General features: G+C 41.8%; 1 protein-coding gene and 1 long non-coding RNA gene across 3 annotated transcripts in view; one reads left to right on the top strand and one right to left on the bottom strand.

Moving 5' to 3' along the window:
- The window catches only part of TP53I13 (tumor protein p53 inducible protein 13), a 191,795-nt gene that overhangs the window by 24,026 nt on the left and 142,081 nt on the right, over positions 1–25,688 (top strand). The gene's annotated exons all lie outside the window — the stretch shown is intronic.
- Positions 1–25,688, bottom strand: part of LOC144822468 (uncharacterized) — a 299,543-nt gene that overhangs the window by 137,695 nt on the left and 136,160 nt on the right. The window contains exons 6-7 of one of the 2 annotated variants that reach the window (XR_013608625.1): positions 4,262–4,299; positions 760–952 (exon numbers count right to left, since the gene is read on the bottom strand). This is a non-coding gene — a long non-coding RNA (uncharacterized LOC144822468). Of the gene's footprint in view, positions 1–759; positions 953–4,261; positions 4,300–25,688 lie in introns of those variants that run through there. The other variant, XR_013608626.1, reaches the window with a different exon arrangement.

Raw genomic sequence — 25,688 nt, 5'->3', positions numbered from 1 at the left:
ACTTTCTGCATAGCCAATGCCATAGAAGAGATGCCGTGTATATCTGAGGCAGAGTGGTCAGAAAATATGGGAAAAGATGATGTTCTACAGGCAGTAAAGAAACACATAGGAGCAGGCTGGCCTGATAAAAAAAAGTTAGCTGCTCTATTACGCCCTTTTTGGGAACTTAGAGACAAATTGTCCATCGAAGGCGATTTGATTTTGAGGAATGGAAAAGTTGTTCCACCCACAGGTTTACGGTCCAAACTCCTTGATATTTGCCACGAGGGGCACCTCGGTATAGGTAAAACCAAGAGTAGAGTAAGGAATTCATATTGGTGGCCTGGATATGACCTAGAAATTGAAAGAAGTGTTAGGAATTGTACAGCATGTGAAAACTCTGACAAGACTAAACATACCTTAAGACCACCTCTTCAACCCCTGTCTTGTCCTAACATGCCTTGGGTGAGATTAGGTATTGATATTTGTGGGCCAATTCGCGAACATGGAGAATTGTTAAATCTTATTGTTTTGGTAGACCATTTCTCAAAATGGCCAGAGGTTGAAGTGGTACAAGATACGGATGCTAAAAGTATTGTTAATTTTTTGCGCAAATTGTTCCTGAGGGAGGGCCTACCTAAATGCATTGTATCAGACCATGGCCCTCAGTTCACTTCAAAATTGTTTAAAGATTTTCTAATGAAAAACGGGATAGAACACAAAACAACATCGGTTTACCATCCTGCAGGTAATGGTGCAGTTGAAAGGTTTAATCGGGTTGTCAAAGGAATAATCCAACTGGCTAATCAAAATGAATTGTCATGGAAAAAGCAACTATTCAAAACTCTTTGGTCTTTTCGGGTTACGCCATGTGTATCCACAGGTACCAGTCCCTTTGTAATCTTGAGAGGGAGGTCTCCAATTACGAAAGATAATGTAGGTTGGGCTACCCCTGAAAGAGTGATGTGGTCTCCTGAGGAGATAAAAGAGAATGTGTGTAGGTCACAAACCATAGGTAAGAAATACTATGACAATAGGCATGCATGTAAATTAGTTAACATCAAAGCAGGTGACTATGTAAGAGTCAAAAATGCAAGAATCACCAGCAAAGGAAAAAACCACTACTCCCAACCAATGGAAGTAAAGAAAGTATTTTGTAATTCAGCTCTGTTGAGTGATGGGAAAAGTTGGCATTTTTCTGCCCTATCCTTGTGCAAGGAAGGGAAAGGAATGTGTGATTTCCAATCTACTCCTAGAAATAATGAGGTTCCTTGTTCTCAGGACTATGATTGGATTCTGGACCGTGATGGAACTGGGGAGTCTCGTCCAGGTGGTACTAACATTGTATCGTTAGGTACTAATGAAGTATTTTCTGAGAGTGAGAACACTTCAGTTACCTCGCGGTTGGAAGACGATGGTAGTGGTCAGAATAAGGGAACATCTGAAGAATACAGCTATCAGACCAACAGTGATATGGATTCCGACTCTGATGATTCAGTGTATGAAGATGTTACGTCACAGGACGTCAGTTGTGAGGAAGAACCTACCGTAAGCAGATATGGTAGAGTAGTCAAACCCCCAGCTAAGTTACAGGATTTCATTTGTGATTAACGAGGTTTCCCCCCTCATCTTTAAACTACAGTCGGATATCCATGATTCCTTTGGTTGCTTTGGGAAGGGAGATGTGTTATGTTCATTTATAATGTACTGTTATCCTGTGTTGAGCATGCGCGCTAGTTCTCTGCACAGGATAACAGTACATTATAAATAAACATAACACATCTCCCTTCCCAAAGCAACCAAAGGAATCATGGATATCCGACTGTAGTTTAAAGATGAGGGGGGAAACCTCGTTAATCACAAATGAAATCCTGTAACTTAGCTGGGGGTTTGACTACTCTACCATATCTGCTTACGGTAGGTTTTTCCTCACAACTGACGTCCTGTGACGTAACAGACCTACTGGGGATTAATGTTCGCTTACCAGGCACATGTTCTTCTACCAAATAAGTGTTAAGTAAAGTTAATCTAGAACTCGGTGAATTTCTGAATCAATTCCTTGATGACCAAGCTTTGCTGAGTGGTGATCTAAATTACTTTGTGGACTCGAAGGAAGTCTTTGCATTTAATTCTGAATTTCCAATTATTTCTCTAATATTTGAGTCATATCTCAGGGGTAAATATTCACTGAATATAAGTGAGCACTACTGTTTGAAACAAGCGTTGTGTTTAATATCCTAATACAGATGCTAACATATATATATATTTTTTTATAGCGCGCACATGACTCTTGCGAGTATCAAAATGCTTTACAAAATTACAGCAAGCAGAGCGATAATAACAATATCATATTCGAGAGGAAAAAAAAACTTGGTGTGAAGATGTGGTTATTAACGGTTATGACGTAATGAGATCGTAGGCTGAGGAATAAAGGATGTCTGTCATAGCGAACCGTGTGTGGCGTATTCATTTGCAAGCTCCCGGGCTGGGGAGGACATTACAACATCCTCCTGAGTGGGGCGTTCTGCCTCAGACAAGTAAACACCATCAACTGAGGCAGCTCGTCTGTTAATACCGGACTGTAAGTTGTGTGGAACATAGACCATATCGTTTGGAGGTGGGGGAAGAATGCGATTCAGTGTAAAAGGCCCCCGCCTGGTGAAGATGATTTAGAGGATGATTTTTATTTTTGTGACACATTTTATTGGTTTAAAAAAAAGTCCAACAGCATTACATATGAATGACTGTAAACAAGGAAACACAATTTAAACTTACAATATATCCCACTGCTCTGCCACCTTGCATGCCCACTCCCTAATGAACCACAACACCATTGATGACTCAATATAATGATTGCACCTGTGTTATCTCCAGGAGCTAAACAGCTAAACCCATACCCTTGCACTTCCTCATCGAAAATCATATTGTGGAAAGTTACAGGATCGATGTAGGCTCTACAGACTCTGTTAGCATTCCTGCATGCAAAATATGCAGTCTAGCACTTTAAAGCCAGAACTATTGACTTTGCCAAGGCTCGTGGAAAAGTAGCAAAATCTGATTTCTGTACAGAATTTTTATAGAAGATAAGACAGTTTAGAGGTTGGAATGAGACCTCAAACAGCCATTAGCATGAAGTGGAATACTCATCTGTGCACACCAAAAGCCTAATCTATGTATATTTTTAAATAAATGGTAACAACTGGTCTTGGAGACATCTACGCTAAAGAAATAACTAAAAATGGACAGTGGACCATTGTCACATGGGATTGAATGTATGCCAAAGTATTACAAGTTTGTTTCTTTGCAATTGTAGTATTTCCTGATATTTAAGGTCCTAGACCCCATGGAGAGTGACCAATCAACTCAGACTTTGGTTCCACAACCTCTGTGACTTGATTGGGGGAGGGTGAATGAGGGCACATTAAACTTGTGGCTGAAGGCCATGCCCTGCACTCATTTCTCAAAGAAGACAACAGGCCATGCCTAGAGGATACTTTGTCCAGAGGCTAACGTAGATCATAAAAAGCCACAAAGATCATTGAGAAAACTTTGATGAAGGGAAGTTATAGGCATTTTCTCTGATCACCCAGTAGTGTTCTTGGTGAAACTCCGATAACTTCTCCTAAAAAACTTGAATTGAAAGCATGTCATAGTTGCGACCCTAGACCGAAAAGCCACTCAGTTTCGCAGATATGCCAAGCTGTGCAGCCATAATTCTAATCAATGCTCAGTTTCCCACGTAGGCCCTCATTTACCAAAGAGATCGGAGTACTTAGAGTCCTAACCCTGTTCCTCAGACTTTCTCGCTCACTGGTGCAGTTCTGAAATACCCTCGAAGTCCACTTCTTGACAGTCTTTCTACCAATTTAGACTGTATTCCTGCTCCTCAGAGTGAATGTTGTCTCATTGTTAAGAAGGCACATGCACACTTTCTACGTGCGGGATATCTATCCGGCTTGCTATCTGAGGCTCTCCACTGCCCCCTGGGCTGCGTCCACACTTTTTAACATCATTAGCATTAATATTGAGGCTGTGCCTGAATCCCTGTTAGCTTTTCCTGCGAGGGTGTCTATCTACTTCCCGCTAAGTGATTGACAAATCCGTGAGCGTACTCTTAGTGTATGAAAAGGCCGCTGCAGCCTGACTCTTCCACTGAAGCGCATCAGATTGAGGCGGGATGAAGGTCTATTGACAGCAACTTCAATTCACTATATACAGCACAGCCTTTCTTTGGCACGTTCTTGGAGACCAGCAAATCCAGCTCTGGCAAATAACTACTTACCAATCAGCAGTCCTTCCACTTTGGGTACAATTGTCTCTCTGAAAGAGGAAAGTCAGTGAATGAATCCGATGGGCAAAACAAAAAGTTCAGCAAATTAAAACACGTCTAAAACAATTCTGGACAAAGGAGAGACTTTCATTGAAGATGCTTAATTTTTCTTCATATAAAAGAAAGTAGACTGTTGGCAGTATAGTATGACAGTTGAAGACATACACAGCATAAATCGGTGAACTACAATATCATTACATTTTATGTTGAATTATGGTACCACATCATACTAAAGAGCAGATAATGTAGAAAACAAACACTCAGCACCTTAAACACCCAACATCACCCATAACAAGCATTGACAAAGGCAGGAGATCTGGGTTTAATATGCTACGATATGCACTGTTAGAACATTTAAACCGGATACACAGGAAGGAACAAACGGGAACGACAAAGAGGGCCAGAGTCTTAAAATAGTCCCTCATGCAGTTCAATTCAAGCACTCAACAGGAGGTGGAAGAACTCAACCAAACAGCCAATAACATTAGGTCACAGAGAAAAATCTACTGGGTTGACACAAGACACTGGCCTTAAGCCAATGTCTGAAAGAGGCTGGTTGAAGAAAACCAGTGGTCGTAGAGGGGTAGACCCAAAGAGCACTCTGTATATTGTTTAGGCAACAAGTCTATTTTGATACCTGTGCGGTCAAAACCCAATTCTAAAAATGAAGGCCGGGCACCTCATAAACTCCTTTCATTTTATATGAACCTTCGATTTATAGTCTTTTGCTGATGTTTGTCATCTTGGGCACCATCCAGTATGCTGAAACACGTTAAAGCACCCACAGGAATAGACTGCCTATGCGCTAAACTCCTGAAACCACTCTCCACTTCTCCACATAAGAAAAAACAGCACTAATGTTGCTACCTTACACAGAGAACCTTTTTTTTTTTCTTACCTCCATACAACTAAATCTAATTAACAGGAGAGTCATTACTTTGTTTATAATTACTTACAGCTTCTCCTCAGATAGAAGGAAAGTCTACTATTTCACAGCCACCTGAAACACGAATGCACTGCCGTAGCCAGCATTAGATTAAAATGAAGTTGTTACTTTTATGAGAACATCTTGTCACGTGTCCTCTCTATTCCATGTCTTTCTGTTGTCCTTTCCTGCTCTCATTTCTTCTTCTGCGGTGCTCTTAACTGTCATTATAGAAGCATAAGCACTATACAAGCAAACAACATAGCAATAGTGTGGTCACTTTTCTTTTCTGTCCTTCCAATCTGCAATTTTTATTTAGTTTTATTTGTCTTGCCCCTTGTGCTTTTAAGCTACCTCAGGGCAGCAATGGGGTTGTCTAAATTAACACTTGTAAACTTTTGGTTGTGAAGTACTAAATGGCTTACAAAACAGAACAAACAAGACAAAAAGATTTCCTTGCCAATGAATAACGTGTAAAGTTTTAAGGCAAGCTGGACTATGGAATTGCACACTGTCGGAATACCCTCCTGGCTCACCAAGCGGCTCCAGATCATTCAGAACTTTAGGGCCGGACTCCCACTTAAAATCTCATCCCACACTCACCTCAGAGACCTCCACTGACTCCCCATCCACAAGCTCACCCTGTTCAAATTACCCAAACATGCATCTACAGAACTGGGCAACCTAGGTCCCATCTACCCAAACAGCAGCACCAGCTTTTACACCTGTAGTAGACATCTCCACTCTTTCAACCTCCTGCTTGTAGCCATCCCCTGCATCCGAAGAGCCATAGTCGACAGTCCACCCTTTTTCGTATCTGGCTCCTAAAGCCTGGAGCAAACTCCCCCACTGCACTAGTGCTACAAGCTCAGTTCTAGAATTCCAGAAGAAACTGAAAACTTGACTCTTCAAATAGGTCTCAGCCAGGCCAGCCCCCACCCCTTCTCATCAGCACCAAGATATCCTGACACTTACCCTTTTGAGCAGCACACAGCCTGCCTTCCTCAAGAACTTGAAACTACTTTGTGAACTGACTGCTGGGGTTGATAAAGTTTTCTGGATGTGGGCGAAAAATGCTCAATGTGTAACATGACCTTTGACACCCTTTTAGATTGAAGCTGTGCATGACAACTTGCACTGCATCACATCTGTATCTGTACTGGGACAATGAACCTTTAAGCATGTTGAGAGACTCGCCTCGCTTAGTTTATCTGACCTCATGTGTCTGCAAGAGGCAGATTACAAACTTCTTGCTCCATGTAATGTATAAAACAAGCTCTAGCCGTAGGAGTTGAATTAGTTGACCAGAATCATGTGGTGTTTTGATGTGCCCAGGGATAATGTTTGTGTGTTCCCATACTAAAGTTGCTCACAGCCACAGGCAGAACTGCTGAACAGATTTGCACCCAACTTGGCATGAGAGTAGAACTTTACACAAAATATGCTTTTCATGAATTGATGTAAATCCTTTCAGTAGTGTTTACCATTTGAAAAAGGCGCCATGTGAATTTGAAAGGGTTAACACTTTGTTTATGTTGTCAGTTGAAAAGTCATTTAGTTGATTTGCATATACCTTTTGCATCGCTTGTCAAGTATGTATGAATATGGCGGACATGTGTGTCAACATTATTTTTCATAATTTCAAAATTTGATATCCATCAAAGGAAGGGGCATAGCAGTGTTCATTTGCTATTATTTTTGGCATGATGTGTTGAATCTGCATAAAATATGGTAGAAATGTGTAGGGATTCATTTTCAATTGGTGTGCCTGGTTTTGTGCCAATCCATCAAGTGTCAACAAAGTTAATGGAGAGGCAATACAAATTTCATTTGCTAATAACTTCGGCGCTGTTTGGTTAATCTGATTCAGAAGTGTCCGGCAATTAGTAAACCAGTGCAGGTATTTAAGGTTTCATCCCTTTTCAATGTGGAGATCAAAGATAAAGGGGTAGGCAGGGACATTTTTGATTTACTAACAACTTTGTCACCGTTTGATGGATCAGCACAAATGTGTCAAGCTAAGTAGATGTGAACTTAAAAACTGCAAATCACACTTAATTATTTGCACTTTTTGAGTGCATAGTGGTAGTTGATATGGGTTTGCAAATAGTGGTGAATTTAACAATTGGTGACAAGAGAATTTTCTTGGGTACTTTACTATACTGTGGAATGGCAGTAATTATTTAAATATATTATTTGTTCACCTTTCATGGGCATAGTTCACACTTGGAATGCTCCATGTATTACTTTTTGTCAGTTTACTTATTGAGGCAGTACATTTGGAACTAGGTGGGGTCTTACATACTAAAAGGTTGCACACTACTAATCCACTTGTGATCTCAATTAATTCTTGCACTCAAAGACTGTCCGCAACTTCATTTATTTGAAACACAGTATACTTAAATACATAAATTGAGGATACGACTACTCCCCTGAATTCAAGAAAATGTTTTGATACAAAAAGGTATAACTGTGCTGGGGTCTCGTTTTTTTTCAGTTAAAATGTTCAGTATGATAAATAGCTATTATTTATTTATTTTTCTTCTGTGAATCAGTTCCGAAAGGCATTTGGACAGCTCGCGTCATTCAGAGCTGAATCGTACAGCTCGATGGACTCGGTTTCCGAACCAACGAGCGATTACGATGACCGATACGATGACTGATAGAGACTGTGTTCTCGTTTGGAACACAGGCTCCCATTTAAGTCAGTGGGATTCCGACCGAATCGTATCCGGAAGCACCTGGATACATCCAAATCCCTCGGTCAGACTCCCCTGATCCGAGTAGTTCAGAAAGCATTCCGTGACCGATTCGGTAGGAATACTTTCCGAACGAGAACAGAATCTGGCCCTAAGATGGGGAAGTAGGAACAGTAAAAACTGATACATAAGCTTAGATTAATACGTTTAAAACTTGGGTTAAAAAAATCAAGAGACTTGCGAAGGAGAGTGGCTGATTTTTTAAAAGAACACACATTTGCACAGACTTCCGTGAGTTTTTGTAAAAATAGTAAAGCGAAGTTCCATTTTCTTATACCAGTATGCATTAAGGTCAGAATTAAAAAACGTTTAGCATAAACAAGATAACATTTAAAGAAAAATGTAAAAAATGTGAAGTGCATTAGACTCTGGGGTGAGTGTTCATCCTATGGGCACAAGCTTATCGTTTTTTAGCTGAGTTGGTGCAATGGGAAACTCAAAGTCCAAATGTAAAACCAAATGTAAATCTGGTAAGCAATAAGTGCTCTGAGGGATTAATTACCAAGTTTAGATACATTTTCAAAGCTACAGAAGTTTTAATTTCTGTGTAAGCTCTAACACACTATTTTTTTGAGTTGTTCTCTAGACTTGCTGTTGTCATCTCTTCAGAAAAAGCTGTTTTTGCAATAATTTGTCCTTACACTGTATTTCCATCGTATTTGTAAACAGTTGTATCCCACCCCAGTATCTAAGCCATTCCTAATCTAGGATAGCCATGGTATTTGCTGTCCACGGTCACATGCTAAACAATCAAGTGTTATATCTTTGTTCAAGTTAGCGAGTTGATTTCCCCAGATTGAGCACCATAATAACAGAGGAGCTACGCTTATTTGGTCCTCCATAGTGCCTATTTCTAATTACTCATGAACAACAAAATTGGGACTACTAGGGGGCAATTCCAAAAGATGAGGGATAGCATGATTTTCTTCCACCTGGATACTGCTTGCATCACTGTACCCTCAGATGCTACGTCAGGACAGGAATACATTTTCTATTGTGCATTTCTAGCAGAGACACTTTAGGTTTATTATCTATGGTGCCAGATTAAACATAAAACCAAGTGACTCTGCAAGACATTGCTTTCTAATCAACATGCATTGTTCCCAGATGCTGTGCTATCAAATGCCACACCTAGTTAAAGAAACTGATAGGTTTTTTCAGTATGATGCCTGTATATAAAGACCAGAGTCTTAATATTTTTCCACCCACAAGCCATATAGAATATTGTATTATTGTATTGTATTATATTTCTTATAAAGCGCTAACAATCATCCTGCGTAGGATATCACGGCGCTATACTGATAATGGTGAATGGTGGATAGACCTAAGTCCTACAGTTAATCTAGTTTGGGAAAAGGAAGGTTTTCAATTTTTGTCTGAATGATAGATGGCAGTCCGTAAGTCTCAGAGCTACAGGCAGCTCATTCCATTTGGTTGCAGCTATATGAGAGAAAGCTCGTTCTCCCATCCTGGCTCTCTTCACTCGAGTAGTTCTTGCTCTTGCTGTGGATTGAGAGCGAAGATTTCTGGTTGGTGCGTAAAACTTAATCCTATTTCTTAGGATAAGTGGACCAGTTTTATGCAGTGCTCTGTGTGTTATACACAGTATTTTAAAGGTTGCTCTCTGTCTCATTGGCGACCAATGAAGTTCTTTTATGCAGTTCTTGGCGGAGTCAATTTTTTTTTAATTACAGATTGCCTTGGCCGCTGCATTTTGCACTATTTGTAGTTTGGCAAAGAGATAATCTGCCATCCCTACAAACAGTGAATTTCCGTAGTCCAGCCGACTCATCAGTAATGACTGGACCAGGATCCTTCTGCACTCCATGGGAATCCAGGGGAAGACTCTTCTGAGCATTTTTAACAAGGCAAAACCTTTGCCGCAGATTGTGGCCACATGAGACTTCATTGATAGGGTATTGTCGATTGTTACTCCCAGGTTCCTTGCTGTCAGTGTCGGGTTAGGGGCGCTTCCCAGGGATACTGGCCACCAGCTGTTATTCCAAAGCTGAGTATGTCTCCCAAAAAGTAATATTTCTGATTTGTCTGCGTTCAGTTTTAGACAGTGGCTATACATCCAGTCAGACAAATCAGTGAGGCAGTTTAGAAGCCTGCCCTTATCTTAGTTTAATTCGTTTTAAGACTCAGGAAATTCATAAAACTTACAAAGGATGTGATCAACGTGTTGAAGCCGTTAACAGTCTGCGCCACTAAGATCGCGTCATCTGCATACACCAGTACAGGTATTGGGTTGTAGTTAACCAACCGCATGCCATGACCTTTATCAGCTAGTTGTGCTTCTAGATCATTGATATAAGTGAGAAACAAAATTGGTACCAGAACACATCCCTGGCGAACACCCCATGTTAAGATAAAAGAACTGATGCATTTGGCATTCTCCCTATAGCTAATTCTAGCTGAAAGATTACAATCTTAGGACCCTTAGTAAGTCCACCAGTTCCTTATCCAGGCCCTTATTAAGCAAAATTGACCACAATATAACTTTTAATGCTTTTAAAAGCACTGCATAGGTCTATATAAGACAAATCTAAAGCCCATGACTTGGTAACCGTGTAGTTACTATTTAGAAGGTGTAAGTTTAAACATTGTTCAAGTATTCCAATGCCTGACTGAAACCCATACTGGGCAGCTGAGATATTATTATGGTCAGAAGTCCATGCCAAAATCTTGACCATGAGGACCATTCCTATTGCCTTTACCACTGATTCCAGCAACAAAATTGCCTGGTAACATTGATGGTTGCAGCGTTTACGATTTATAAAAATTGGAACAATGATAGCAGATCACCAAGAGGGTGGCAACCTGGTATTGCAAGCATAATAAATTAGGTTTGTAAGTAAAGAGGCCCAGGGCTCAACTGTGTACTCCTACAGATCCATGGGAACCCTGTCCGGGCCTGGGGCTTTATTAAATGAACTTCTTAGGATAGCTGATTGAATTTCTGCTAAATCAAACAGTCTTGATAAAGAATCTATATAGGAGTATTAGCCACATGCACATCACCCCCCCCCTCTCTGGGTGAACTGTAAATTTTAGCAAAATTATTTACCAACTCTCTGCTGGAATCGATACAGCCAAACTAGCTAGATGTTTCTTTTTTTAAATTTTGGAGAATTAACAGCTTCCCAGTAAGAGATGGGCTCTCTTAAGTTACGGGAAAGCTGAAAATCTTCCCAGGCCTCGGACTACCGCTGTTTTTCATCTTTTTAAGAGATTGTTTATAAATCCACCAAGACTTGATTATCAATTCCGTCTTTAGGCTCACTTTTTAATTCCTGTCGAAGTCTTGTATTCGCAGTGTAACATGCATTATCAAACCAGGAATTCGGGTTGCAGCAGGTATTTCACATGGGTTTTCAAAACAAATCCTTAGTTGTACCCCATACAACATAAAAGCCTCCATAACTAACACTGGCAGAATAGTCACAGATAAACAACAATCAAAAAGGTTGGTTGCGGCTAATTCTAGACAACCGGAATCCCATAATGGAAAATTTCCAAGCAAACCGTGTACCATTTTCTTCAAATCTTAATCTGGCACAGTCCCCGATGTTTTACCGTTGTATTCCCTTGAGGCATATAGGGCTATAGATAGTGGATTATGGTTGCTATAAATGCTGGTGGTGATATCTGCTACTAAGATATAATTGCACACATTTCTTGACGCAAAAATATATCCAATGATAGAATTTGTCCCATGACCTACAACAGTTAGAGCTAGGACTGCGGCTCGCAAATTCTAAAGCATCACAAAAATCGTGCCCCCTCAGGCAATTGTATAAAATAGCATCCCTTGCGTCTTGGGCCCATATTGTCTTATCCTGATCAGCGCAGCAAATAAATGGGTTCACTGCTGGAAGCACCACCACCGCTTGGTGTTTAAGTGGCCTCCCACTAACCGGTCATAACCCTCACTTAATTTAACAGTTGAGCTAGGAAAGTTGCCTGTGTAGTCGATCAAAGCAGAACAATTACAAATATCTTAGTTAGAAAAATATGACTAAACATAATTTTCCAGACACTTAAGATGAAAAGCTTGTATAAAAGAACATACCACGGTATATGGGTTATAGGAAAATATGTTTCTGTACCAGAAAGACAGCCCCGATTTTGCCCTACCCGAGGTAGAAGTGACTGCGGGTTTGGAAAAGCACATATAACCATCACAATAAATGCCTTTCATGGTCCCTGTTACATGCATCAGCAACATGTTGAAGGTAAGCATGAAGCCCCGCCATGCCCAATTTAGGATGTGTGGACATATAGCAGTTTTTTAGGTCTCGACTGGCGTACACTGCGCAGCAGTGTCGCGCAGCTCGAGAAATTTTGTTTTACAGTTACTGGGGTTGAACCCGCCTCTCTCTTCCATCGGCTAGCTCCATAAATGGAGGCTAGCCATTGGAAGACAATAATGTCAATCATTCTCGGAGCAGATTCATGGGCATTTCTGAGTTTTTTTAAAGCCCCGCCCCCTTTGTTTCGTCATGCAGAGGTGGGCCATAGTGGGTGTTTCTTTTTTTTTTTTTCCAGGATGTTTGCGGCCGCCATTTTTGATGTGAAAGCAGAGCGTTCGGGTCCGTCAGAGCGGCTTGGGTGCACACACAACACAGTTTATAGCTTGTTTTTTGTTGCTGCGACTTTCTGGATCGGCGCTAGGTAAGGGGAATGGGATTTAGTTGATTAGACAGTAGCGCGGGAATTGAGCAGGACCCTACTATGGGAGGAGGCGCTGGTGTTTGAGGACTTTGTTCGCCAGGATGTCAGACCTGATCCTCGTGATCTGTGGGTGAAACGTTCATGGATTGGGTCGGTGTCGGCAATAACCTGCAATGAGGCGACCACCCTGTTTTCAAAGGAGCACACGGAGAGGGGCTCTGACGTGTCCTGGGTCAGTCGTTCAAACTAAGGCCTTACCCAGGGGCTGCGCACGCCTCGGTGCAACTTTGGCCTCGGTGCGCTCCTCGCTGCAGCTTCGAACCGGTGATTATTGACTGGAGCGGGGTCATCTGAGCTGGGGAATTCACGGCTCCGCTGAGCGCGCTCTTCTGCCGGGCAGTGGAGCGGGGACCGGGGCGGTGGGAAGAAGCGACCCGGAACGGCGGAGGATCCAAGAATAGATTCATCCCTGCTGCGGTTCACGGCGTGGCCAGCTCAGCCATTCATTCTAGGATGAATGATCGAATGAGCATCATTTTGTTGGTCACAAACCTTGTGCAACAAATGCTCGAGTGGTTCAGTTTCCGTGACTCTCTGTAAGCCGCCCTTTTTGGTGCTATTAATTGGGTCTTGAGTGCACTTTTATCCAGCGCCCCTCCCCCCTCCCTTTATTACTGCTGCCATTTTGCTGTTTGTTTGTACGCTGCGGTTGTTGAGTGTTTGTGACAGAAGTGGAGGCCAAGTCAGAAGGCCTACCACTGGCAGTGCACTTTTAATCCTACCCCTAAAGGTGGGAAAAGAAAATCCAGAGTGGTTCGAAGCGGCCCTGCAAACCCCCGCCCCCTGCAGTTTAAATGGGTTTTGGGCGATTGTCCCGCTCCTTCTGAAGACCCTGTAAATGGGTTACTATTGATGACTTAGTTACCTGAGAATAAACAGCTGTATAGGGAGTCCTGTTTGTGACGTGCCAAGATTAAAGGCCCACCCCTTCAAAGCCCACCGTTTGCTTAATGCTCTTAACGTGCAGCGCCTTGCTTGCCCCGTGACTTGCCCTGATGTGGAGCCCTCAGCGGGGAAGGTGGGTGGGGGGGGTGATCTCTATCTAGGTTTGCTGTTCTCACCAGTTACCCCTCCTTCCGTCATGTCTCTCACCCTTTGGCTTGTTGGTAAACTTGTTAATAGTGTGAACTCGTTATATGCAAACATCACACATGGCTGCCCTGTCCCTTTAGAGACCAGGCCTCCTGTGGTCCGGGCTTGACCCTCTCCGGATCTGGGGAAATCTTCCGAAGCAGGCTGGGAAACTGATTCCCTTTTCTGCTTGTTTACACGGCTGTGTTCCCCGCAGGTATCCTCGGTACCTGTATCCATTTATCTGTTCTTCGTTTTGGGTAATGTGTCCTTGGCCAAGAAGACCGACCTTTTGACTTTGCCAATGCTTGTAGTATACGAACCACAAACCTGGTCGCTGTTGTACCATGGGAAATTGTGCACTCGAGGTGGTGATTTTATTAGCAGAGTGTGTGTTGCTGGTGTTTGCGTTCACGGGGACAGCCGTTGCGAGGCAGTGCTGTGCCAATTCTAGGGCTCTAGGGCTGCCCTGGGCGCAGGCGTGATGGTGGGTTTTTGTCTAAAGTATAGTGTCTTGAGTAGGACTCCGTGGTGATAGTGCAAGGATTCACGGTTTATAGCTTGTTTTCTGTTGCTGCGACTTTCTGGATCGGCGCTGGGTAAGGGGAATGGGATTTAGTTGATTGCACAGTAGCGCGAGAATTGTTTGTGATGGGTTTGGACTTTACCGTTGCGCCCTGCATACTTTGTCGGCGTAGTGACCGAAGCCGGGCAGTTAACTGGGTTATCTTCTCAGGGCCCGGCTCTCTTGAGCGCATCTCTCACCATTTTGTTAGGGTATCCCCTCTAAATACATTTCTCAGTTATAAAACAGCAGTGATCATTCCCAATGCAGTTCAAATGAGTGACCTGGTCTAGTGCCTTGAAATGAATGATCGGCGCTGCTGCCCTTCGTTGGCACTGACACAATATCTCCTTGTTGGTTTGAACGTTGGCTGCTCTGCCAGGACCTCCAACAGAGCTCCAGACTCCCGGGGGTGCCAGGTCGTGGAATGGCCCAGGGCGGTGGGCGGCCAGAGCCTAGGACCTCGGCTGACCTCTGCAGGAGTCATGGCGGCATGAGGTCCGGGGCTCCAGGGCAGCCGATCACGGGTGTGTTGGTTCCATATACCAGGACTTCGGTCGTTAACAGCGGATTACAGTTCGGTCGCATTACATCTGTCACTGATTCTGATGGGACTACGTTTATCTGTGTGTGTAATGTGTATAGTGATTTCAGGGTTAAGAGATTCCTTAAGTTTTAGGGATGAGTTACAAATAGAAGTTTTTATGGTTTCGTGGTGTATATTTGAATCGGGTAAAATATATTATAGAAGGGTTTCTAGGTGTGCGTAATACATATATATTAATTAAAAAGCGAGATGTTGCTGTTTACCCCAGTAATGAACAGATCCATCCATCCGTAATTTTTCTGTTTGTCAACATTTAGAAACGTGTAAATTTTAAAGATATTAATCAAAAATATGGACTCAAAACGAGCTAAAGAAGTCCGAGTTCATTGTAAATGCGTCTTTAGTTCAAACTAAATGTAATCCGATGAAAATATCCGATGTGGCTCCACTTGAAGCCCCGCTTTCCTCTTGGTTTGGGTCACAAAGGGACCATGCTTCGATCTTGTATGTCGAATTACCCTTTGAACCGACCTCTTGAGACCCTGCACTCTTCCGGATCAGTATGTCCTGTGGTGTCCCGGGCCATCAACTGTTGTTTATTCCCAGGTTTTAATCCTTCGCCAGGGCAGCCTCTTGACGGGAGGATGTAGACATGAAGCCACCGGGAGTTCTCTTGTCATAGAGGTGGTGGGGGTGGGGGGGGGGCTTTTAAATTTGTGGGATTGAGCCAGGATTTCGCTCCCTCTGTATCTGTGTTCATCGGTGCACTGAGGAGGTTAGAACTCTGCTTCCAGCAGCTTGTGTCCCATTCACTTTGAGGCTCCTCAATCTCCACAGCTGTCTCTTCATTTGCACCGCTTCAGAGATCAGCCGTGGCTTTGTCTCAGAAGGCAACATCGTTCTGCTGTGGGGGTAGAGGGCTGGTTCGCCTAAGTTATTTATGGCAGACAAAACCTCAAGTGTGTGTGTGTGTGTGTGTGTGTTGCTGTGTGTGTGTTGCTGTGTGTGTGTGTGTGTTGCTGTGTGTGTGTGTGGCTCTGTGTGTGTGTGTTGCTGTGTGTGGGTGCAAATGCAATAGGTCTCGCATTTGCGAGAGATTAAGCTATTGGCATTGTAAATGACAATGCCATTTTGTTGTGAATCTATCTAGGACCCTAATTAGATATCCCCGATTCATGCCCTTATTTGGTTATAACAAAACATACCCTTATAAAGGCATAAGAATCATGTCCATATTTAGCCATAGCCAATGCAGTCCAAATACGGCAAGGCTACTCCCATAGACTCCTAGAAAGTACAACGCGTTCTTTAAACAAACCAAGCCTCCAGCAGCCCGGGAAATCCCCCTGCTTTTGTTTTTATTTGCACAAGAACTCCTGGAGTGCAGAAGGAACTGTTAGTTCTTAGTGACGTCTTATGTCCAACCTTACGTCAAACACGGCACCTTTCAGGTATAAATATACCAACTTTGCCTTAAGCAAACACACGGTGCTTTGGAGCAGAGCGGCTATCTACTTGCCCGACGCCCAGCTGATGCGAGTGCTGAAGGAAGCCGACCCTCCCATTTGACGCACTGAGAGAGACGCTGTCTTTTCTCCTGCCGAGAAATCCAGCTCCGGTGTTTCCAGTCACCCTTGCGGGTTGCTGGGAGATCGAGTCCTGAGAGAGAGATACAAGACCTCCTTCATTCTGTAACCAAGGTACGGAGCTGACTAAAACCTTAAGAGATTTCTTGATTCAGATTCTTGGCAAAAAAGCAACTTAACTTAAACTGTAACTTACTTACTCCTTCCCACGTATTAGGCTTAGGTCAGGGTAGGCGTATCTTAGAAGCACCAGTTGAGTACGTTAGTCAATGTTTTTATGTATGTATATATTTTATCCGTTTTAAAGTATCATATGGTTAAGAAACCATATCAATGCTTTTACAGTATTATTTCATAATACTCCTTTTACTGTACGCACTTTACTTCATGATAAGTATTGCAACTATGGCAATTCATTTCTCTTGCATGAGAAAGAAGACTGCTCAATAAATAACAACTTTTATTGAAAACGCCCATCTCTCTATTTCTCTGCACTCTGGTGAGACTAGGCATGCACGATTAACTGAGTGAAATAGTTGTCTATAGTTTTCACACAACTCTAGAGATATACTCTTTATTCTGAGGGAGCAAAGTTTACATGTTTGTGCGGTTGTCAGAAGCTAATCCCTTCTTGTCTATTCAGGGAAGTTAACACCTCCTTGTTTACTCGAGAAAGTTTCTAGTGACCTCTGAGCTAGCTGGCAAACCTAATTAAGTCTAACATAGTCAGTAGAGACCTAGATGACCTCATCCTACAACTAAACTGATGTTTGTTATTCCAAAGCGCAGAGCCTATTGGGAATATAGGAACTACACTACATGGCGCCCAACGTTTGGCAAGGCGATAATCTAACGCAAGACGCTAGAGTAACTCAGTCGTGCTTTTTACACAGACCCCTTTTCCCGTAAATATTCCAATAGACGTCTGGAGTGGGTAAAAGGTTAAATCCTCCGGAACTTAGTAGGAAGAGATTCCTATGTATTAGTTTTTGGTTTAGTCAACGTTGAAGGATACAGTGTTCCAAAATATTGTGCACCTAATCTTTGTTTCCCTTGAAACTTGCTCTGCAAATGAAACTTTCTGTCAGTAAAATAGGAGAAAGTGACGATGAAACGGAGAGAGCTAGAATAGCAGCTCAACTCCTAGCGGATGACACAAGTCTCCAAAATGATGACCCGAATGTTATACTCATTCGGGTAAACGTAAGAAGAACTATAACTCTTAAACTTATAGAAAATGGACTATCACCAAGAGGTGATACAGTCATATTCGTGGTAGAGGCCCATGAATATCGGCAGACAGAGGTATTCTATTCATGGATACATTTTCCAGCAGCACACGCTGTGACACAAGATTTCCACTATTACAAAATAGAGGAACCTCCGGATGAATACGCTCCTTTCGAGGACGTTGAAATCCCACTAACATACTGAGAGCACCTTTTCTGGTTTAATGGCGCCCTAAAACATCAAAATCACATCACCAGGCTCGGTCCACTAGGTAGACCAGGAGCCACGTGGCCGGTTCTAGCCAGCTACACACCACATCCTGACATTGAAAAGATGTCAAGTAAAGAACTTTTAGTTAAACTAAAAGAATTAACAAAGGCATACAGAGAATTAGTTCAATTGGCAATGGACGATATAACATACCTCCAGAAATTGAAGGAAACAGATATAGCAGAACAACCTTTTGAACTTGCCAGAACTTGCCAGAATCATAGAAATAGAAAAATCCTATGAAGAACTAGGTAGAGATAGTTTGGGTGGGAAACCAGTAAAACCCCAACTACTTGAAAATCCTGAAAAAACATTTATTAAAAATAATCTGAACACTCCCAGGGAAAAACGATTCCAGTCCAGAGGAAGGTCTCCTCAACGAAGAGATAGATCTCCAGAACGAGGAGGCAAGTCTCCCCAGAGGGAGCCCTCTGAGAAAAGATACAACCTTAGAGCTAGGGATAAATTGAGAAAACCTGACAGATATCAAGATATTGATACACGTCCCTCTCGATCTTTTCAGACTTCTTCACAGAAATCGGAAAGAAGAGGACGGTCAGAACACAAAGAAGAGCACGTCAAGTCCAAAGACAAGGAACCTGCTCATCAAAGTAAAAAATTACAATTTCCAAAGAAGAAGGTAGCTAGTATTAAAATAAAACATGTCGAGGATTCTGAGGACACAACTGAAAAACGGAGAGTGGGCCCAGACAATGCTAGACAGCGCAGCAGAAGTAACCATAGCTCGCAAGATCCTGATGAATCTTCTGGAGACAGTGGACACAAATGAATATATTCAAGTGGAAACAGCAGACACCAGAGTTAGCAAACCCCATAAATTTTATGAAATAACATTACGTATAGAGGGGGACAAGACTAGGAAAGTAAGGGGTCGCTTTTGGGATAACCTTTCGAAAGGCTATGACATCCTGTTAGCTGAGAAAGACTGGCCACCAGAGTTTGTCAGGGAGTGCCCTCATGGCGAAGAAATGATTATGCCTGCCTTCTCAAATCAGATTCCAATTCATAAAAAATACACATTTGCTAGAAAATGGGCAGTGGCCCAAGCTCCTACATTATATAAAAATCATGTAGGATGGGATGAGGATTCTCCTCACCAAACAATCCAGTTAAAGAATCAACCCACTGCACAAAGGCAGTATCCTGTTAAGCAAGAAGCTAAAAAACAAGTCAGGGAGATCTTAGATCAACTTGAATATCAGTGGGTGATTGAAACATGCACCTCACAAATGAACAATCCTTTGTTTCCAGTCTCCAAGCCAGACAATTCATATTGTCTAGTTTTGGACTACAGACACCTAAACTCCTGCTGCAAAACATTTGCAGTACAAAACTCACACAGTGCAGCACTAATGAATAACATTGTGTGCAAAAAATATAAGACGACATTAGATATCTCAAATGGCTTCTTTTGTCAAAACATTGCACCTGAAAGTAGGTATTTGACCACTTTCTCCTGCATGGGGTCGCAAAAACAATTCTGTCGACTCCCACAGGGATTCAAGAATAGCCCAGGATTATTCTCAGCAAGGGTAACAGAGTTACTACAAATGTATGATGATGAGGCATTATCATATGTCGATGACATCTATCTTACAGACGACGACCTGGAGACACACTTGAAAAGAGTGAACACCATAATACTTGGGTTCGCAGCTGAAGGGTATAAATTCAACTTTAAGAAGTCACGAATTTGCCCCTCTAACTGTCCTGTTTTTAGGATATGAATTATCAAGTGAAGGCAAAAGCCTAGCAGACAATTTCTTAAAGAAATGTGCAGTACTCCAAGCTCCAAAAACGCTGAAGAACTTAAAATCAATTCTAGGTTTCCTGAATTTCGGAAGAACATACATTCTAAATTATGCGGAGAGGGTTAAACCTCTCTATGAATTAATAAAACCTGATTTCAAACCAATTAATTGGACTCAGAAACACACAGAAATGTTATGATCATTACAAACAGACATGTTAACTAAAACAAAATTGCAAACACGCGAAAACATACGCAACCTTATAATCCGAGTCATCCCTGGAAGATGCTGATTCACGTACCTGACCTCTAATGAGGGAGAAACGGTACCAATAGCTTACAAATCACACGTGTACACACAAGCTGAAATGAAATTCAGTTCTACTGAAAAAATTCTAACTGCGGTTCAAACTGCTGTAGCAAAAGAAAGAGCCCTAGTCCAAGGGAGAAACATATCTGTTTTGACAGCAGAATCATCCCTTGAGGCAGTAACAAGACCACGCATTCCAAATGCAGTGGCATTAGATCCAAAATGGATACAATGGGAAAATTCTCTTGCTGCAGAAGACGTGAAACACGCTTTTGATCCAAAAATGAAAAAACTAGAATATCTAGAATACGAACATGAATATCCTCTGCCAACCGAAATTCTGCCTCTCGAACAATACAGCTACGTAATCTACAGGGACAGATTTGCACAACACTACGTTGTGGATAAAAAATCTTACAATGCAGCGTGCGCGATTGTTAAAGGTCGCTGGCGCTTAGGTAAATTCAGACAGTTAATCACTAAAACTGAATCACTCAGAAACTGTACAGCTCAGCGAGCTGAAATAAGATCTTTAAAGATGGCGCTTGAAAATGCCGATCGCGAATTCCCCCACACTAATAGTGTGCGATTCGCATTACTGCGTCAAGTCTTACAATAATGACATGCAGACTTGGGTCAAAAACGGTTACCAAGATGGGACAGGTGCCATAATAAAGCATAAAAAGCTCTGGGAACAAGTAGTTCTTTTGCAGAAAGAACTACAAAAGACTCACGTGATACATACACTGAGTCATCAACGTGATGGCGTTCACGTTGCAGGGAATTCATTGGCTAACAGAGCCACAGCGGCAGCGGTTCAACCGGCTTCCGTAGCCACAAAAAAAGTTCTAAAAAACACATAGATGGAGAAACCATGCTGGCAGTAAAAGCCTCATTAAAAGGCGACTATGCGGCATTACCTCTCAACTATCCACTCAGTAATACATACATAATTGATGCAAACTCCGTTCCTTTTGCTCAAATCCCTGGAGTGGGGGATAGAGTAATTCCATACACGAACCGGAGGGCTTACTTGATTCAAGAAGCACACATGGGACAGGGTCTAAGGCACCAAGAGATCGTGAAATCTCTAAAAGAATTACAATCAGAATACTGGTGGCCGGGGATGAGCCTGCAAAATTACAACTTTGCAATGGATTGTCCAGACTGCAACCGAGATCGCAGTCGTGAACCGGACCAGAGTACTGCGAGGACCCCTTTATTAGAAAGCATCACGCTATCAATACGCAGAAATCCAGCCGGAGAAATGCGTTCCCATAATTATTAACACTAGATTCACTTAAAAATGTAGGCCCCAGCGCTCGGCTGACGCCAGAACTGTTATAAAAGATTTGCGAGTCTTTATCGGCACATACGCAATTGGCATGCTACATTCTGACCAGGGTCCTGCGTTTAGCTCTCGAGCTTACAAAGAGGCCATGACCAGCATGGGCATTGCATTGCGGTACTCTTCTCCCTTCCATCCTGAGGGAAATGCGGTAGTGGAAAGAAAAAAACGTGACATAAAGCAATCTATAACGGCGAGGGAATTAGGTTCGGGTGATGGGTGGGTCAAACATTTAACAAGTGTCCAACGTAGTCATAACAATCTGCCAAGAAATTCTCTAAAAGGTATCACTCCTTAAGAACTATTGTTCGGTACCAGAATGAAAATCCAGGACTTAGATTGTCAGACTTCAGTGGTAAAAGAAAAAGCCTTTGATATCAAAGATCGTTTGGCTGTTTTACAGGACTTAAATGAAACAAGAAGAAGTCTTAGTAACACAAAGTTAAAGCCAACAGCCACTGAAGAGAAACCACCTGTCCCAGCAAGACCTGTCATTCATGACTTTTCTGATGATCCAAGTGAACATGAAGTAACGCCAGCAACAAAAACTTTCAAAGAAAAACTTACTGAACTCTTTCATCAACTAAAAGAAACATATCTGATTTCAACATGGATTGAATTTTGGATTGTGTTAGGTGTACTTTTCCTCCTACTTTGGCTCATCATGGTTCTATGATTGGGAAAAATCATGGAAGGAAAATATAGTACAATGGACACAGCAAGTCAGAACATCAATTTGGTCATAAAGCCTCACAGATCCTCACACATCGAAAAAAGAGAACTGTCATCAGTGAACATCACAGCCAATCCAATACCCGGTGGGGTAGCATGGGACAAAACAGATTATGAAATCTATGGCCCGATTGAGCTCTTGAAATATCCACATCAATTTAAGGTTTCCTTAAGTGACTTTGTGACACCAAGTACTTTCTCTGATGATTGGGACTTTGAAAATATTAATAATATGATGTCAGATTTAGTAATGTCAGCAAAATTTACAGAATATGATTATTTACAGGGTTCATCGAACTATGAAGAAATGTACTGTTTTAACCACTATGGTCATCACTATTTGCATAAATCTGCTCAACCTAGAAATGTTTTAACTGATAATCAATGGGAACATTGTCCAACACCGCCAAAAGGCAGCTCAAAAACATTTTATGAGAAATTCACATACTTCTCAGGGTTTAACATCAGTGATCCAGAAACGTTTTATTTTAAAATGTTAAATAAGACCGGAATGAAAACAATGTTGACAAATACTAAATTGATTTATTCTGAAAAATGTTATGATAAAATGTCTACATTTGGTTTTGAATTTTGGAAAAACAACATTGAAACAAAAACCATCTGGGGTTCAAAAGACTGGCAGGTACAAAGTCTAGAAGCATTATTTAGAGCCTGCATGATCCCAGAACAGATAATATTCCTGAATGACACCATTCAACAGACAACCTGTCTTGGTTTAGCCAAGATAAAAGACTTAAACAAACCGTCTATTCCGAAGCCCATACCTGATAGTAATAGCACTACAGATGTGGAGATAGACGTATCCCATATTTTACACCAAAACGGAACAAATCCTGATTGGAAAAAATGGTTGATCTGGCCCACAGACACTAATAACTGTCAAGATGGATTCCTGAACAAAACACAGGGGTTCAAACAGAACAGGCCAGACCCAAGATATACCCAGAGACAACATCCAGGGATAGTTTCAACATATAGTGTAGGAAAACTCTGCCTTGAGTGGCTACAGAAATCCACACTGCCAGAAATTAAGCAACACTTAACTTTACTTAAAGAAGGTGCTGACTTGCGAGATTTCATACTGGGACCTCGCAAACCGCATTAAAAACGTTTCATATACGCTGGTATATACGCTGCTTACAACGAAGCTTGGAAATTAACGCAAATTGAAACAGCAGAAAAAATACGAGAAATTGATCGTATAAATTTGGAAAAATCACTTTCTGTAGTGGACAATGGGTTAACGACTCTGTCCTCCAGAATATATTCACTGGACAGCATTGTATCATTTGCTATTGATATAATAGAGCAGGACTTACTAATGTTACAACATGGTCAGTCCCAATTACGTTCTATTGTACAGCTAGGCTGGACGTTGCAAAACCTGCGTTCAGGCTACCTGCCATGGCGTCTAATCAACACAACGTCATTATTTTCTATCTTTAACCTTACTGATAAACAAATCAGTTTGGCACAAAAAGGAGCAGACTATACGATTCTGAGCATTGAAAATCTTGAGAGATTACCATTGACAATGTCAGAGAGACCTGTCATTGAATGGATAATACATGGAACAATTACAATTCCGATAACAACTTTCCAGTTTTAAGTATTGCCAAAAATATATACCAGCAGGCCTGTATGAAAGGTTGGGTAAAGGATACATCAAATCAACCTGGAAATTACCTTATACACATAAATGTTATAGTGAAGGGAAAAAAGAGGTATTCCTTAGTGGTGACAATTGTAAAAAATCACTAAGCGGTACACTTCTGTGTCAAGGTATTAAGTTGCATGGAGCCTGCGAAGGTTCATCAAATAACCTTTCATGTCACCTGCACGGCACTCCTGCAACACAGATAGAGCCTTTTTTCAGACAGCTTTCCAACGGCAGCTATGTTCTAATAAGTGACCACAGCTGTTGTGGCATGGTGCCAGTAAAAGCCTATCTCGTAACCGTTACATCCAGGGTCATTTGCTGTATGCAAGTATTGTATCCAAACGGCAATCCAGACATGGAGGCAGCAATATGGCCTTCTTTGAATATCTCTTCTATTCGAATTGATTCTTTAAGCAGAATGAAGTCTATTCTTTTACAGACAACTGTGCCTTTAACCTCGTCCAAAGAGACGTATGATCTGCAAGTTGCAAGGACAGCGGCAGAGATACATTCCCTATTATCAACAAATTGCCCCGTACATTTCGTAGAAATGTTAGGTCAAATTTTAAACATGTCTGATTCCAGTGGCATCGCACATGTATTTAAGACAATTTTTTCGGGACTGTTAGCACCCTTTGAAACAGTTCTGGACATCTTCCCGAATTTTGTGCATTCTGTATTCGGCGGCCTGCCTCTTCTTTTGGGACTCGTAGCAGGAATTTTATTTTTGATCATTCTGCTCCGATATGGCAAGCCAAGCCACAGACAAAACTCCAGCTACAATGGAAGAAACGATGCTAGCAATACGCTACCGAGACCGAATCACTAGAGTCCTTGGATTGGCCCGGCTAAGAGATCTAAGTGCAACCTGGTTTCTTTCATTCAGACCAATCTGGCAAGATTACATCTTACCTGTGCTTCGATGTCTGCTATGCGTAGAAGAATGCGTGTTGGACATCTGTCTTACACTACCATCAGCAGTACCTATGGATATCGATACTTTGCTTGGTTCGGTAACGGCTCATGCAACGTGTTGTCCCCAGCGGCTACCTATTCTGATGACGGCATTCGTTGAGACTTCACCATTACGATTAGGTGGCGGTGAAGTACGAGATGAAAGCAGCACCACACAGGTACAACCTTATGTGAGCATTGCTGATCCAGTCATCGATGATAGCAATGATTCTCACATTTGCACAATTTCAGCTTTTTCGAACTTGGCCGAACTGTCACCTACTGTTGTTGACCAATTTTTCGCAAGCCTGTCTGATATGCTGTTCTCTCCTAACAACAAGAATAACTTTTAAAACAACGAGCACACAGCGTTCCCTGAACTCTGAATTCGGTCTTCAGTTTTGATAAACAGAACTACTGAAAACAATTGGAAGTATTTTTCCCCTGAAAACAAAATTATTTTTTCCATTTCCAAAATATTTACCTTTTTTGACACATGGTACTCTGCTTAAAGTAGAACTATTCTTAGAGAACAGAACTTCTATTTTTAGAGACTCTAGAGACAATATTTCAACTCAGCCTCTAGCACATGTACAGTATTGTATAAATATGTGATGAAATGGTCTCGACCTTCTCTTCTGCATTAAGAGCCATTTCATAAATGTAATTTTCGCAATTCATTCAGCCGATATTTATATATGCATTATCTGAATGATGCAACTGCTTGAAAGATGTACAGTATAATACTCATTTTCGTGTATATATCATACACCATTTCAAATGCAATCTATGTATTTTGGGGTGGGTTGGAAAACACATGCATTGTTATATGTTTAGTATTGCTTAGTGTTTAGTAATGATTGACATAATACGTGGAGTGGGTGTTGTGAATC

This window comes from Lissotriton helveticus, chromosome 3_1 (assembly GCF_964261635.1).
Source record: "Lissotriton helveticus chromosome 3_1, aLisHel1.1, whole genome shotgun sequence".
Taxonomy (NCBI): Eukaryota; Metazoa; Chordata; class Amphibia; order Caudata; family Salamandridae; genus Lissotriton; species Lissotriton helveticus.
Note: the sequence above shows the minus strand (reverse complement) of the source record. Positions and strands in the feature narration are given on the sequence as shown.